Source organism: Taeniopygia guttata, chromosome 5 (assembly GCF_048771995.1).
Source record: "Taeniopygia guttata chromosome 5, bTaeGut7.mat, whole genome shotgun sequence".
Taxonomy (NCBI): Eukaryota; Metazoa; Chordata; class Aves; order Passeriformes; family Estrildidae; genus Taeniopygia; species Taeniopygia guttata.
The window spans coordinates 25091333-25104048 of NC_133030.1; the positions used below are offsets into that span (position 1 = coordinate 25091333).

Sequence of the window (12716 nt, forward strand, 5' to 3'; positions counted from 1 at the left end):
TAAGTGCTTCATTGAAAAGATATAAGAACAAACCTGTTTTTCCAAGCCATGCAAGTAGCTGATCCCTTACTGGGGGAAGTTTTGCACTGCAGCTTTTCTGCTATTGGAAGTGCCTGCTTCAAATTCCTGTTTGACACTGTGCTGACTGGAAAACTTTAGTTCCTGAGGTACTTCTGAAGGAACTAAATTTTCCAAAAATGTCCCCACATCCAGTCCCCATGCCTTATTAGCAACTGGGGCTTCCAGGATACTGATCCTTGATCCCAAATGCCCTGAAGACTCTCACACCTCTGCTGGCCTCCTGGAAGAGCTGGTTCACACCGTTGTCAACGGGGAACAGCAGGGAGGGTGATGTGTGGGCTGTGGTGCTGAACGTGGAGTTTCAAATGCACTGAGTTGGCAGTGGGCCTGTAGATTGCAACCAGGATGCTCTTCCCCTCCGATGCACAATCCCTGTGATCCAGCCTCTCCCTGTCTGGGGGCCCTGGTGGTGCTGTTGAAGATGAAGTACCAGATGTGGGAGCACAGCTGTGTTATGGACAGTGTCCACTTTACAAAGCTTGTTGTGCCTTCATCAGAAGATCATTGACTTGGGATTCTCCTAGTGAGAAATTTCCTGGTGTGACCTGTAGAGGGAACTTAAGGGGGTTGTCTGTTTGAGGGCTGCAGGAGAGCATTTTTGGAGACATCAGCTCTAAATGTGTATTTCTACAGTTTTGAGCACACTGTTGAGAAGAACGTGGACTACAAACCATCTGACATTTTGTGGTCCATCAAAAGGATCTCACCTGGTGTTTTTGTACTTGAACAGTTTTAAAAAATACTGGCAAACACTCAAAATACTTGTTTTCATCTAGAAATTACAATATTTTGAATGCTGTCTTCTGGGTACGATTTTTCCTGTTTTCAGCCTGGCACTCTCACAGGATACCAAACTAAATCTCTGAAACCCCATAGGTGACAGATACGTGTTGCTGTTAATTATACTAAATAACAGGGGGTGGAGGAAGATAAGGAACACCGGCTTGAAATGACTTGCTAATGTCTGTGAGAGATGTTATAAAAACTGGAATATAAAAGTGATTTGAACACTAGACAGGAGACCACAGAAGCTGCCCAGAACACTTGCTGGAGCAAAGCCACATCAGCTTTATAAAGGACACAGCTTCATAAAGGGCTTTCAGACTAATGTGGAAAGCAATCTAAGGCTTAAATGGTATTAATGTTCTGATGCAGGGTGGTTTGTGCATCAGACATGAGGAATGGTAACCACAAATATTGTAATGAAATTTGTCATAAAATTTATTGTCAAATGTGTTTTCATGGCACGACTCCACAACGTTTTCAGAAAGATTCTTCTCCCCGTGCTGACTGCAGGGATGGGAGAAGAAGCTGTTAAATGCTGTGTTTCTTGAGACAACTTTTCTTAAAGTGGAGCAACTCTGCAGCCTGATGAGGAGATTGTCCCCAAAGGGTTGTCTCTCTGTGCTCAGGACAGCTTGAACATCCTGTTGTTTCTTATGTTTTCTCAGCCTTAATCTGGGCTGCTTTGGCTCTTTGCTCTGCAAACCTCATTTTGGTACTTTTAAAATATGGGGGGTTTAGCTGAAATGCAGCATTTCTTTCAAATTGCATGATGATGAAGAAAAGAGACATAGAAAAGAGACATACCAAAATGTGGATATAGTGAGCTCCTGCCACTGAAAACTGGTGTGATTTTGCATTCAGAATTCAGCCCAGTCCTGACTGATGTGAAAGTTAGTCTGTGGAGTCCTGCTCCTCATAAGAGATCTGGTTTTGTTCTCCCTAAGAAGGTTGCGTAGACTTTCAAAACCAAAATTGCCAGGTTAGGTCAGACTGTGTTTGTGCTTCTTTTGGATGGGAAGAGGAAGGTACTCATCAATCCAGCTACAATTAGTTTTTGTACTGATTTAAGGCCATAGGATCAGCTTGTGCCTTCATCATTCACTGACACGTTTGTAATTGTTCCAGCCCTTCTGATTTGAATTAGAAGAGGTTTCATGTCTTTAGTTTCTAAGTCCTGACTTCCAGTGAGTAAAACAGAAGTGAAGGCTGAGTAAAGCAATCAGAGTATTTCCATAGTTACATTTGCTGCTTCAGTTTTGAGAGAGTCCTTAGGATGCCCTGTGAGTGCATTCCAGTTTTTATGTGCATGTATGACTGATGGTGCTCCAGGTTTTGCCCCAGGCTATACCCAGGCCTCTTGCAAGCCATGCTGGCAGTGAATTTTCCACTGCTGCTCTCATGTGTTATTTAGGTTACAACAGAGCTAAAAACCTACTTCACAATCAGAGACCAAATCCTTTCCCCCCAAAGCTCACAAACCTTAAAACAAAGACTGCCTGGGGAGACTCTCTGGCACTGTATTAAATATCCTTGACAAGAAAAGGTTTCTTACAATTGTGGCCTTCCTAATAGGCACCGTGGGTAGTATCAACACAAAGATATCTGTATTACATGGTTTGACCTGCTTTAACCTCAGCCAGTCTCCTGGAGATTTAGAAAATATCTGTTCCATACAAAGGTCTTCGCTTTCAGACAAAGTAGAAGCAGTTTGTTTAGAGTCCCAGCTTTGTGAGAGGAGATGTTATACTTTTTGTGGGTGAAAGTCACCCCACTGAGGCTGTGTGAAAGCCTCCAGATCCATGTCATCAGCACGTAAGCTGCTGATTTTGTTTGCAAAAATAAATTACTCCTCAAGTCTCTCCACTTAAAACTTTTACATATGCACTGTGCTCAGGGAATAGGGATATTCTGGGATAGATGGTATATTGTTCATAGTGTTTCCTCTAGGGGAAAAAAGGTACTGTCTTCTAACTTTTAGTTGTTGTGGAATGTTTGATCAAATCTTAATGAAAACTAGAACCCTAATTTTGCAGGTTTTTATGTCCTTTAATTCCCCCTCCCCTGCCCCACCTTGGAGAAGTTTGTCTGTCAGCAACATAAGTGGGATTTAGATCAACCTCTGCTCAGTTAAGTGGTAAGGAGATTTCCATAAGGTTATTTGGTTCCCCTCCCACATGTGGAAGGATGGAGTCATGGAGGGAGAAGTGTTATAGGTGGTGGTGGAAGCGAGTTCCCTGATATTGGCACCTCAGCAACGTAAATCTCCTGCCTCCTCAGGTGTCCCCAGCGTGTGTTCCCCTTGTTGCCCGGTTTTCCTGCCGTGTGAGCCCTCCAGACCGCAGAGTGGGTGTGCAGCCGTGTCTCAGGGCTGTGTGCCCCACGCCGTGCTGCTGGCAGGGCTGCAGTGGGTGCAGCAGGATGGCTCCACGGCGAGAGCTGCACGTGGGGCTGTCTGTGCTGCTGCAGAAACGCGGGTGAGGCCTCTGCGGAGGAAGTTTCATTAGGCACCTTTTATTTCTTAATTTCTGCAAGAGCTGAAGCCGCTTGCCTGGGCTGAAGGGCTGCCAGGCTCCCTGTGTGTGATGCTGGGAGAGGTGGCTGTGTTGCTATGGCACTGGAGGTGTCTCCAAACCCCACTGCTCTGGCAGCTGAGCCGGCTCCCAGCAGCACGTCCTAATTGCGGCTGTGCAGCAACAAAACAAATATTCGGAGATTTCCATAAAGGCTGTAATCAAAGGAGCATCCCTTGCTTTTTAATATGTGCTGAATGGGTTCATTTGTAAGCTTATTACGACTTCAGAGAGAGAAGCTATTAGGATGATCATTAGCTGCCTGTGCAAATAACAAGGAAAACTGTGGCATGTTCCAGAATAACCCCCTTTTAAAGGTCTGCACTTTCAAATGCATTAAAAATAACCAGCCATGCTGTCTTTCATGTTTCCCATGCCACAAGTAAGGACAAAAGAGAAAGGAGAAGGGGACAGTGAACTGCATGCTTTCAAAATAAGTTCAGATGGAGAGAAAAATGAGGTGTTAAGAGAGCAGCAAACTCACTAGCATGACATTGTGTGTATTGATGCAGTATCTGTTATCCATTGGGAAAGCAAAAGCAGCTGGGAGCCAGCCTTTGAGTCTTGGCTCATATCTCACTTGGTCCCTCTACTCCTGTCATCTATGTATGAATTGTGCTTGGGGTCTTTTGTGTGCCTGGAACCTGATGGTTGCTGGAGCACTTAGATTATATGTCTTATGGAGGAAGAGAGAACATTTAGAAACACATATGCCAAGATTTTGGGATTTATTAACTCTCATTTATTTTCCTGCAGAACCTCTGAAGCCCTCTCATGGGCTGTGGCTATGGTTCACTCTCTTAATCTGAAATCAAAAATATGTGTAGTAAAAGATGTTGAACGGTTGGATGTTCATACGTTAATTGGGACAGGTGTCATTTAGAGCAGTCACATTTACCTTTCAAACCACATTAGCTCCAATTTTATGTGCTAGAGTAAGTTAAAGGTGCTGATTACAGTGAAACTCAGTTTATATTTGCACATGAAATATTTATGAGATATGTATCCATAAGCAGGGTAACTTAGACTTCAGGTCTACCTCTCCTTCCTAGGCCATTTCTCATGTCTTTTGCTGCATTCAAATTTTCCTGCACATATTATATGCATCTATAGCTTGTAAAAAGTATATATTTCCTATAATATCCTCTTGTGTTTAGAATCCATAACACTTTGGGATGCATTATTATTCTTCTCGTTAAAAACATTTAACAGAGGACAAGAAGCAGGTAAACAATCTCACTTCTCAGATTTCCAGAAATATTATTTTCTGGGTTATTTAATATTATTGAAATCTGTCGTTTAAGATCTGCTTTTCTTACAGGCTCTTTTTCCTATCTTTGCTTTTCTGTACTGACTAAACCTGACTAAACTGACAGTTTTGTTCCTATATCTGAGTAGGCTGTTATCGTGAATAGAGAATTTGCTAGTTTTCTGGGGTTTGTGGGGTTTCTGTCTGGTTTTGATTGGGGGGGTGTTTGTTTGGATGTTTTTGTTGTTGTTGTGGTTTTGGGTTTTGGTGTGGGTTTTTTTAGGGTTTTTTTTGTTTTGTTTTGTTTTTTTTTGGTTGGTTGTTTTTGTACAGTAGTTAATGCATTTAAAGTTTTGTTTGGGATTTCTTTTTAAAAAGGGAATCAAAGTTATTACTTCCCCAATTAAATGATCCTAAATAGTGGGTTAGCTTTTCCACACCTCTGCCTTATGAGAAAACACTGAGAATAAATACAACAAAAAGAAGTTAACCTATTGATCTCCAACTCCATTCTGCATTAAAATAGATGATACAAGCAGAGATTTCAAATTCCCTTGTCCATGGCCCCTTGCCTCTGCCTCTGCCCAGACAGTCACGGCTTCTTTTTCCTGCTAAGGACATCAACATCATTATCTTTCTGATAAGACAATAAAAGCCTGTGGTTTATACTAATCCCTTTTGGTACCATCCTTACTTTAAAATATTTTTTCTCCTCTGCCTTGTTTCCCTAGCCCACAAGTATTGGGAAAATTCTTAAAATATTGAAAATCATGGTCTGAGGAGGACAAGGTTGCCACAGCAACTGTCCAGTGTTCCTGAGATCTATTCCTGCATCTCTCAAAACCATCACAAATGCCATGAACTGCTGAGGCACTTGCTGCAAACAAAGCAGGGCTATAGGGAAAGACAACAGCAAAGAGCACCAAGGAGCCAGTTGTTGTAAAGGTGAGATGTGCCAGGCTCAGGGAAAACGTGTCAGGCATTTAGACTCTGTGTTACATCCCCCCTGTGTCTGCAATGCCGTGCAAGCACATGGAGGGCTCCAACATGCGACAGTACCTGGCATGACAGTGGAAAATGTCACTTGGCCTGTGTTGCAGCTCCATGATCCACTCAGGAGGGTGACATTTATTTCATCCGGAAGGGAAATATCTTTCAGAAATAGGAGGCCAAAGTTAGCTGCCTCCCTTTGGGTTTGCTAAATAACAGCTTTCTCGGACAGAAGATGCCTGAGAGAGTGCTACTTTTCAGAGAGATGTGATCATCTTTTTCATGGGTTTGGGGTCTCAGTATGGACGAGTGAGCAGAGAGCTATACTGGGGGTCAGGAGGTTTAGCCCATCCGTTCCCCTTTTAGCCCTGGTTTTCTCATCTAATAAACAAAATTAATGTTGTTATATTATCAGTGTATATCATCTCTGGGTCATCTGTTTAGAAAAGCAGGCAATTGGTACCATATGGTTCCATTGTACTGCAGTTAATACAAGGGAAAATACACCTGTGAGCTATCTGAGGGTTTTTTTTAAAGGAACAGAGCTCAAAAGAATTGCAGGCTATCAGATGTTTTGGTTCTGTATGCAGGATCTTCTTTTCTGAGACAGCTGGTTCCTGTGTGTGAGAAGCTGTACGAAAGAGCCAGATGTGATTACCTGTGGAACTTTCCTTGGGAAGGGGCCAAAGTGAGCAAGCAGTTCATGTTTTGAACGGTGCAGTGTGCACATTTGCACCAGCTGAAACAGAGTGGTCTGTGGCCTGAAGCCACACTGGCACTTAACACATAATCTAGCACTTTTTGAAATGTTACAGCATTTAGAATTGGTTCTGCTCTGGGACTTCTGAATTTCCATTCTGAATGTCTATGCACGTGTGGGAGTTTTGCCTCCATGTGATCTCATGTATTCCATGCACACATTGTGCAAAGTTGCAAATATAAAACAGAGGGTAAGAGTTGTATTAGTAGTTTTGTTGCAAAGCTGGTGTTATTTATTTGAAAATTTAGGGAGTTCAGTCCTCCTGTGTGAGTCTGATGTGCTCTTACACACACAGACTTTTGGTGGCAGAAACGTGCTCCTGCAAAAAGCAATCAGGATGAGATGAGACTCAGTTGTTCTTCTTGTGTAGGAAACTCAGGGTAGTTTTGGAGGCAGCTCCGATTCATTTGAAAGACTGTCGCAAGCCTCATATGCTTTTAGCGTTACAAAAACCAATCAGGTTACTGTTTGCAGGTATAAGATGCCCCTAAGGGCTTTGCTCACTCAACTGTACTGAGGAATTAAATGCTCTGAGGCAGCGCAACAGGCTCAGTCACTCCAGTGTTGCAAGGCAAGGCAGTCATCGCTGGTAAATGGGCCCACGTTACAGTAACATTAGCATTTTAATGCAACTAAAGAGGAGCTAGATTGACTGTAATTTAGTATCCAGTTGCATGGCCTTGTGCAGGTCCCCTCATCGCTGCTCCACGGGGGCTGATTACAGTTACACAGTGCACTTCGGGATCTAATTGGATTTACATGAAGTAATGTAGTTGTGTCATAGCAACTGCTGCACAAGTGCTATGAAATTCCAGAACAAATAGTTATTTATGTAGGAGCAATAGTTACAGGTTAACACATGGGGCTGACAGCTTGTGCCAAGGTCCAGTTCTAAATCAAAAAGTGTTTCACTTTTTTTCTAAAGCCACTGCAAGGGAATGAAATTATTCTGATCCGGCTTCCACAGAGATGTTTCTCCTCACCTTTCACTGTGAAAGCACTGACCTGACACAGAGATCCAGCAGGACATGACTTCTGTCTTCAGCTTCTCCTTTGTTTGAAAATATTGGCTGGCATGTGTTTAAGTGTCTCTTGGCCCTGCAAATATGATGACCACAGAATCCCTTTTGAAACAGGATAGTTTTAAGGGGTTCATCTGGTGGCCCTTCCTGTTCTAGTTAACAGGCTGAATTTCTCACAAAGACAGGCCTTGCTTCTTCATCCTGCACACTCCATTAATTGCAACAATTAATTTCTTGTTTCACTTGCTGCCTGTTGTGTGTTTCAACCCCTCTCTGTCCTGCTGCTCTTTGCTCTGGAGCTCCAGCTGTCTTTCTTGCAGCTCGATACCAGCAGGAGGCACATGTTTAGCTGCTTTTCCTTCATCAAAGCCAGCTCCTCAATTGGCTGCAATGTGAATGTGAAGAGAAGCCAACGCTCAGCAAGGAGAGTTGATGTGGTGGCCGTGGACAATGTGCCAGCCACAGCTGGCCGGTCCAAAGATGAGGCTCAGCCTCAGCTGTCGCTCCTGCTCCCGCTGTGTTTCCCCAGAGACTGTAATTAAAGGCATCAGCTTGCTGGAGTCACAATTAGGCATGGTGGGCTTGCACTTTGTGCAATTCTCCCTAATTATAAAATCGTAGCTATTAACCAAAGAGAATCTGTTTGGCAGGGACTTCCTCCCCTTTAAGGCAACAGAGTCAGGTGGAACATTGCTGCTGTTTGGCACTAAATGCAGTCTTTCATCCCTTCTGACACAGTACCTGCTGGTACCTACTGAAGCATTTAAACTCTTCTTCTCTGGAGTGCTGTAATTTCTTTAAAATATTGTGACTTATGATGGATAAAAAAATAAAACTTCTCTCCCACGCAGACCTCTGAGGGCTTGTAGGAATGTAATTATATGCACACACAGTAGGAGCAGGAATCCTATCATTCTGGTTATTTTCTTAATGATAGGTTTATATAGCACAGTGTCATCTCTGCTTTAAAGTTAGGACCATCTTTTCTTGGCAGAATCTATCCCAAGTAAGTGGCATCACAGGACTGGACAGCCATAGAAATTGTCTCTCAATCACACTTGCAAAACACAGGATGACACGTCCCCACACACCACAGAAATAGATACAAAGGTCAGTGTGGGCGCTGGACTCTGCCAAACAGGGGCTGTCTGCTGTGAGGCACTGTCCCTTGTCCTAGATGTACCCTCTCTTCAGACCTACTGAACGTGCTGCAGCCATCTCCCAGGCAGGCACAGAGCACCCTCTGAACTTTGACACTGGTGGAAAAGCTGTACGGATCAGGAGCAGCCCTTGTAACCCAGCATTGTGAAGTCGGGCAGTTCAGCCCCTGCTCGGCTCATGCCTTCAGCACTTCCCAGCAGAGACAGGCAGGAGATGTTTGCACCCTCCAGATTTCCAAGGCGAAGCCATCCCTCTTCTTCATCTAGAGATGCAGGTTTACAGTGACAGAGGAAGGACGTTAAATGTGAGGGATTAATGCAAAACAAAAGGTCTATGAATATTCATTGTATGTTTTATATTGTAATAGTTTCAGCCACCTTGAAACTCCTTGTTCACTTCCTGCCAACAACAAACAATAGACTTTTACTCACAGAAGTCTTAATGGCAGGCAATTTTCAAAGGCACATTTACAAATGTTTGTGGGAAACAGATGTTAAATGCACCCACTCCCAGAAATCATGATGAAATGCTGGCACTGAGAAAGCAGGGAGAGACCCAGGTGACTTATCTGGTGCCTCACAGGGAAAGCAGTAGCTCCAGCAAAGCTGCGAGATGCCAAAACCATTTCTGGAGGATGAGTGAGTGAGTGAGTTACTGAGCCCTATGTGAATATTGGACTCTTATGGCATGGGGTGCTCTTTGAAGAGTGAAAGACTGCCCCCTGCCCACAGGCACTGCAGGATGGAGTTAGGGCTGTGTCAGATATGTGGAAAAAGCAATCTAGGAGCGGGTGCCCTGAGAAAGCAAGAGTCAAACATGTGTGCCTTGCACATTGGTCTGCAGCCTCACCTCACCTTTGCTTAGTCAAAGGCTCTTATTAGCATTGTGTGGGCAGAAATTAAAACTTACTGAGAAAACTGTGATTGTTACCCTGAGGACAGTGCCAGCCTGCACCTGAGTCCCTCTGCCTGCACCCACATATATAATACTTTTGGGTGGCCAGGGCTGTGGCTTTGCTGTCCCTCTCTGTTGTTGCTTCCCAGGCAGTGACAATGAGCCTGAGGGAGAGGAAATATTTTGCCCAACTCAGCGTGACAGCTGGCTGGAAGAACGAGGGATAGCACCCAACATTTACACTGCTGCTTCTAATGGCTGGGCTTCCCAAAGATGCATTCCATCTTCCTTCCTGCCTTTTCCATTTTCCCAGTAAATGGGCTGTAAAGTCACAGCAGATTAAAGTTTGTCTAAACCTCCTATAACATATTGAAGGTACAGCTGGTATTAATCTAATCCTCTTGTGGTATGAAGTGCAGGTGTAATGGGACTATATATTTACATATGGTCTGTGGGCATTTAAAACACCCCCAAAGATTGTTAAAGAGATTCTGAGGAATTGAATCTCTCACTGGGTATTAAAAGCTCCTCATTAGTGCAAATGTACACCAAATTAAGGTAGCAATTAGACTGAGCATGTTCTTCAGGATGGTGTATTTAATAAATTGTATATTTAATATAATTGCATTTTATTGACTTTAGTAATTGTGTATTTTCCTCTTACAGGACAAGCTTGGATAGAAGGAGATACATGGGACACACAGACAATTAAACACTGGAAAAGACACAGTGCTTCAAGTCCCAAGATAAGTAAAGGTGAGTGCTGTCAATGGCTTGCTCTTCTCTATGCCAGGTACTTTCTCTGTATCTCTGTTGGAGCAGCTTAAGGGTGGCTATTGTGTGATGGAGGCAGTAAGAAATACACAGCTCATCTGCCACTGTATCACCAGTGAGGTACTGCAGAAAGTCATCCTTCCTGATGAAACTGCCCCTAATCAATGCTCCGAGAGGATTTTCTGGAAAGCCTTTCCTGTTAGATATGTTCTCTTAGGAGATCCCACCACTTTGGTGTAAAGTTGAATACTGCTTGCAGGTAGTGAACACAGAACTCCTCTTATGGGAGGTGTACTTGGGAAGGAAGGCAAGCATGCTGCGCCAAGTCTCCATGCCTGCAAGCCAAAGGGTAGCCTGCCACATTGCTGGGGAGAGGACACCATGGAGCAATGCCAAGTGGTGGTGATCCTTTGCCACTGGCGCAGCTTTAGAGCTTCAGCGATGTTTCCAGTGACACCTTATCTGGGACAGCCTCTAGAAATAAGTACATTTACTGGAAAGAGAATCTAGTGCAAATTTTCTAATACCTTTAAAGGCTACCTGGCACTGGTTCTGGAGAACTTCAAACACATCTTTTGCTTTTACTTGGTGCATTGTGTATGGCTATGAACATAGGTGTGAGTTGGCATCATTTCCTGCTCAAGATACAGGCTAAAGTTCTGTAGGAAGTACCGCAGAACTGGTTCTTACATTTTAGAGGAAGCAACAGCTCAGTTCAGTGGACAAGTTCTTCATGCATATTGACAGCAAAGAGATATTTATGTTGAGAGAAGATATACACAGATCATGTGATAGAAGAGCAGTGACTGAAAAAGTGATTTGCATGAGGGCAAGAGAACCTGTAGACATCTTTCTCAGTCTCAGTTATTCTGTGTTTTCTATCAAGTATTTGAGATGGAGAGACTGTGATGAGCAATCAGTCGATCTGTCTGAATTTCCATACTGAAACACTAATTGTTTGCAGTAGCCTGTTAGGGATGGGCAAGGAAAATGGTTCACACATTTGTTTTCGGTAGAGGGTAGGAGTGATAAAATGCAGAAGATGTGAGGATTGAGACTGGTGCTCCTGAGAGTTCTGAGAGACTGGCACATCCATGAGATGCTTTTGTTCCATGTGCCACCAGGTAATTCAGATAGACTTTGTGCAGCTGTTTTGAAAAGTCTTTACCAAGGAAAGTCATCAAACATTGGAAGAGGTGTCCAGGGAGACTGGAGAGTCTCAGGCCTTGGAGAGGTTCAAAACTTAACTAATGTGACCCTAAGCAGAATGCTCTAACTTTGACGTTGGGTCAAATGTGGAGTTGGCCCACGTTGGAGGTGGTGGATTCTTGTACTCAATGACATCCAGAGGTCCTGTCCAACCCAAATTTTTCAGTGGTTCCTTCTTCAAAGCAAAGGTAAATAAGCAATTTAAGTGAATCCATGGGTTTCAATCCAGTGGTAAAGGCACGTGGGGGTTGAGGGAAATGTCAGTGGCAGCAAAGAGAAAATTGGAGGCCTTTTGGAGGGGTGTGGTTGGGCAGCTGCCTTTAGAAACATGAAGTTCAAGGCAGCTGCAAGGCATGCAAAGCAAATGACAAAAGGAAGGAAGTGGCTGGAGAACAAAAAAATGCATTGCTTTAAAAACTAGACTTTGCTCCTAACTGATTACAGCAGCTGGGCTGTGTTTCCTGGCTACACTGCTGGGGACTTTTAGCCTCCCCATCCCTTTGCACAATAAAATTAATGGGGGATACAGGAGAGAAATGTAGAATAAGAAAAAGATGAACATTTATAGCTGCATTTCAGACAAAAACAAATGCATCTCATATGTCTCACAGGTCTGAGATGGGAAAAGCCAGGGAGAGCATCTGTCAGCCACTGTCTTCTGCAGTTCTTACGGTTAATGTTTGCTTAGCCTTAAATGTCTCTTGCAGAGAAGAACTTAATCTCTCACAGATCTGGGGCCTGGAGGAGGGGAGTGAAGGTATTTTTAAAAGGTAGATTAGGACATAGGCATTCAATTCTTATCACATTTCTATCAGTGTGTAGGAGGAGTAACTCAATAATTTGCTCTTTGTGTGTATGGCTTAAAAAGAAAAGTAGAATGCAAGCCCATCTCGGTGAGGCAGGACTGTCCTTTAATGTCAGTTATTTTAGCCATGAAGCCTGTCATCAGGGACTCCAGGTACCTTCAGCTAATTAGCAAAGCTAATTGGAAGCTTGCATTGAGTTCTTCTGATGTAGAAACTCTGATATGGTTTGTTCTTGACTTTACCAGCCCAGACCTCACATTACTGCCCCTGAGCTCTATTTGCTCATCCTGAGTGGAAGAAGTTTGGATCTGAAAGCCCCAGTGGGTGATCTGAAGCACAGCACAATGAATAAGGTTGCACTTAGTTATTGCTTGCTGTGAGAAGTGTAGTAGGCTCAGGAATTACAAATCTGAG

The 12716-nt window shown here is 43.5% G+C and overlaps 1 protein-coding gene across 3 annotated transcripts in view; it reads left to right on the forward strand.

Annotated features, from left to right (window-relative positions):
* The window catches only part of TSPAN18 (tetraspanin 18), a 121309-nt gene that overhangs the window by 84981 nt on the left and 23612 nt on the right, over positions 1-12716 (forward strand). For all 3 annotated transcript variants that reach the window (XM_072929888.1, XM_030274132.4, XM_030274133.4), the window contains one exon: positions 10180-10269. The gene's annotated coding sequence lies outside the window, so the exon portion shown is untranslated. The remainder of the gene's footprint in view (positions 1-10179; positions 10270-12716) is intronic.